This window comes from Tupaia chinensis, unplaced genomic scaffold, assembly GCF_000334495.1.
Source record: "Tupaia chinensis unplaced genomic scaffold, TupChi_1.0 Scaffold000042_1, whole genome shotgun sequence".
NCBI lineage: Eukaryota > Metazoa > Chordata > Mammalia > Scandentia > Tupaiidae > Tupaia > Tupaia belangeri.
In genome coordinates this window covers 3,180,006-3,184,181 of record NW_006159497.1, presented here as the reverse complement: position 1 = coordinate 3,184,181, position 4,176 = coordinate 3,180,006, and the positions used below count along the sequence as shown (strand labels likewise).

General features: G+C 52.2%; 1 long non-coding RNA gene across 1 annotated transcript in view; it reads left to right on the top strand.

Annotated features, from left to right (window-relative positions):
- Positions 1–4,176, top strand: part of LOC114008307 (uncharacterized) — a 314,255-nt gene that overhangs the window by 91,602 nt on the left and 218,477 nt on the right. The window lies entirely within an intron of this gene.

Genomic DNA, 4,176 nt, shown 5'->3' with positions numbered 1-4,176 from the left:
GTACAAAGGGGACTGGTAGCTTCGTTTCTTTTTTTTTTCTTTACAAACTCAAAAAATTCTCTTTTGTTATTTCTTTGCCTATTGAGGGAGAGCCATGAAGACAAGCACGCTCAGCAGGGTCTCATGCCAAGATCCCCCAGCACACCCTGCCAGCCGGGATCAGGGCACGTATGTGTGCCCAGCAGGTACAGGTTAACCTGGGAACTGAACCCAGATCCCATGTGGCAGCCGGCATCGTGCAGCGCTGTGGTGCTATTCATTATGCCCCTAGGGCTGGGTGCAAACCCCAAATTCTGTGAATTTTCCCCTTTGTTCATGATAGGAGTGTGTGCGTGCATCTGTGGGTGAGAGGGGAGCACCCTCCACGGGCCCTGCTCCTCATCCTCTGTCCTCTAACCCATCAGGTCCTGGGCACCTGCACACGTGCCTGGGCCGGGGGTTCAAACCCTGCTCGCCATGTCGGATCTGGCTTCTCTTGAACAGCCCATGGCCATCGCTGTTCCACGGAGCCGGCGGCCTTCCTTCCTTTCAGTTTATTTATTTCTCTCTTCCATGGGAGAGACAGAGACAGCACCCTCAACGGGATCTTGATGAGGACCACCGCCTCCACCCTCAGGCAGCGCTGGACCTTGGGCACCGGTGTGCCTGGTAGGCTCAGGCAGGTCTCCAGACCTCCTGTGTGCTCAGCCTCCCCGTGCTTTACTGCAGTCCGGCTGTCCAGTCCCCGACACTCAAAAATTCCTAACTCTGTATTTTGGATATCAGAGAGTAGGAAGCTGGCATTCTCCCCTTTCCCTGCCTTACAGACACTTCTGGAAGCAGATCTGTTTAACGGGGTATTCTAACTCAATTAGCTGGGATGAGCGAGTACAAAAGAAAGCCGTTATGCAAATGTCAGGCCACGTGGGAGGCCAGGGAGAGGGTGACAATCCTGGGTTTCCAATGCATTTCCAATTTATTTTAATATTAGACCTTTGTGTGGTTATTATTACCAATAATATGCCTTAATTCTCTTCGCTCTGAGGATTTTCATTATTCTCTTATCTCTGTGAGGGGCCCAGCCCTCTACTGGACAGTCTGCCCTTCACGGGGGAGGTGGGGGGAGGGCTTAGTCTACCCTCAGAAAGAAATATTTTAGTAGAAGTTACTTGAAGACCATTGTCTTGGACTCCCTTCCCCTCCTTGCGCTTGAGTTTAGGACTGTACCTAAGAATTCATGAGAACGTGTCTTCCAAACGCACGCACTGAGTAACCGAGTGCACCAATAGCCCCGTTTCTGGGCCTCATTCTGCCTGTCCTCTGTTCACTCATTAGCTAATTTATTCCTCGGTCCAGGGCGATGGGTGTGAGGATGCAGGGAGCATTGCCTTTTATCAGGCACCTCTTATTTCCAGGGTGTGAAGCTTTGAAATCCCAGCACTCATTTTGTCCGTAGCTCAAAGGCAAAGTTCTTCCCGAGCTCATGGCAAGGTTAGAATGACCTCTCATCACTCAGGAAAAAGAACGATTTGATGGAGCAGGTTTATTTCTGCTCCATCCAGGTTTATTTGCGAGGACACCATCCGTGGCCAAGGGTGGTAATTGGAGGTCTGCAGTGATATGTCAAGTAGGACCCGGAGCCCCAGCGATTCTGTTAGAAGTCAGACAGTCGCCTGATCTGGCCGCCTTTCCTTGGGTATCGGAACTGCCCGGTCGGGACTCAGTGACAGCGCCTCTTGGTCCTGTCACCTCCGGTTATGCATCAGAGCCAGGCTCTAATGATTGGTTCTGGCACCCAAACAACCCAGAGTGCATAGAGCAATTTCTCAGGGTCAGGAGGAGAGGAAGGGGCAGCACTGGTGGGGAGATGGGCTTAGAGGACCCTCGGGCACTGTGGGCCTACTTTCCCAGGGTGGATGGCAGAGTTCTTCAAGCTTGAGAGTGCTGGGCAGTCCTCTGCAGTGACTTGGGTGTAAGAGAGCTGGCCTGTCGGCAGCTGGCCACATTCCCCTGCCCTGCTATGGGTGCCTGTCTGTCCTATCACTTATCTTTCTTAAATCACAACTTGCCAGGGATAGACTCACGTGCCTTGCCATCTGCTCACTCAAGTGTACTGCTGGCTGGTTTTCGGAGTACTCAGAGTTGTGCAGCCGGCCCACCACACGTTTCGGAGCTCTTTTGTATTTTGTTTGTTTTTGTTTAGGATTTTTCCATAGGGTGTGTGTGCTTTGTGTAGAGAGACAGAGAGACAGAGAGAGGGAAAGCGAGAAATCACCCTTCAGGGGAATGGCCATGCCACAGTCCTTTCTCTTCCATTCTCCTCTTGGGAGTTTACACATGCAGGCACACGCGCCCAGCATGATTTCCAAGCCGTCGTTTCTGGAATTTGAACCACGGTCAACCATCTGGGAATCCAGCGCCTTCACCACCATGCCACCTGCTGGCCCTCCTTTGGGAGGATTTCCATTACCCCAAGGAAGCCATATTGCTTTTTGCAGTCTGCTTCCATTTCCCACTGCCCACCCCCGCTCCTGGCAACCACTGACCTGCCTTCTGTCTCTTACACACTTTGTTTATGTCTTCTGTCTGGCTGAGCAGTAGGTGGGCTTAGGAAGCACGGCAGTCCACCTACCCTCCAGGTCCTCAGGCACAAGTGTTAAAGTAAGAGAGAAGGGAGCTTCTTTCTCTGCACCCCACTGCATCACCTTCTGCTGCAGGGCGTGTCTTCTCCTTGGATGAAATTTCCCCTTCCTCCCACTGACTCGTCCTCTGCTCCTCCTCAGGTTACCTTCTTTTAGTCTGAGAACAGAGGGTAATGATAGCTCTTATTCGTATACATGCCCACATTCGTTCATGAAGCGCCTTCTCTCGCTCCTCTCGCCTGTGGGATAATTTGTGGGTTTTCCAAAAGTGAAGTGTACCCCGAACTCCCTGTCATGAAAGAATACACGTATTCCTCACGGCCATAGGAAGACATGTACGAGGAAAGCCAAGGGCAGAGCCAGTGTGGCCAGCGGCCCTGGGGCTCAATCCCAGGCCTCACACACCTCCAGGCCCTATTTGGGCATCCTGCTCGGGCACTCATCGGGCAGTGGAGACAAGTGTCCTGTGGAGAAACACCAGTGGGTCACCCTCTACCCTGGGCAGCCACAGCCAGCCTCTCCCATGGCGGGGGGGGGGGGGGCTCCTCGGGCTCCCCCCTGGGCCACCCACAGCCAGCCTCTCCCATGGCGGGCGGATCGTGGTCTCTGCAGGAGTCCTGGACACACAGATGCAGCTCAGTAGCTCACGAGCATGGCTGTCCTGCCCGTCATCGGGAAGTCTGTGCTGGTGTCAGGCTCCTTACTGTGGCTGCAACCTCAGAAAGGTGCTGAGTGGAAAAGGTGGTGTGGGTTACCCAGATAACCACGCCAAGAGTGACGACAGCTGCTTCCTGTCTTGCTAAACTGCCTCCTTGGAGGGAAGCTGCTGTGTGGCTATGTGTGGGGTGTGTACATATGTATGTGTGTACATTGTACATGCAGGTGTGTGCATGTGTGTATGTTTGTGCAAGTCTGCGTGCATGTGCACTGCATGGGTGGACGGGTGTGTGCACATGTGTGTACATGGACATGCACATACGCGTCTGTGTGCATGTGTGTGGGTTATGTGCATGTGTGTGGGTTATGTAAGAGCACATGTGTGTATGCTGTGTGCTGTGTGTATGCTGTGTGCATGTGCGTGCTGCTCTGCATTACATTTGCAGATCACTTTTCCTCCCTTTGAGACAACGTACGGAAACAGTAGATTAGGAGCTACCTGGAGCCTCCTTGTGCATCCCCAGTTACTTTCTCACGGCCAGTCTAGTTGAGGTCGTTTCATGTGGGAACGAGGGGATGAAATGTGAGGTGCGGTTTGGAACTGACTCTAGATGGAGGGGTTAAAAATCAAGACGTGGGGATGGAGTCGAATGTGTAGTGCTCCCTCCCTCTGGATGTTACATTTCATTTTGGGTTGATTTTCTGATATCGGCTGATTTTTCTTGTAACTCGCTCCATTACCCAGAGATTGCAGAAAAACAAGAATAAAAAATAAAATCAACCACAATATGGATACGCTGCCTGGATAGCTTTAGGTTGCGTTGAAACGGGTTGCTTTTGTTGAGTATTTGAGAGACACTCAGGAATGCGCCACAAGACAGTTCACCCACAGACGCTC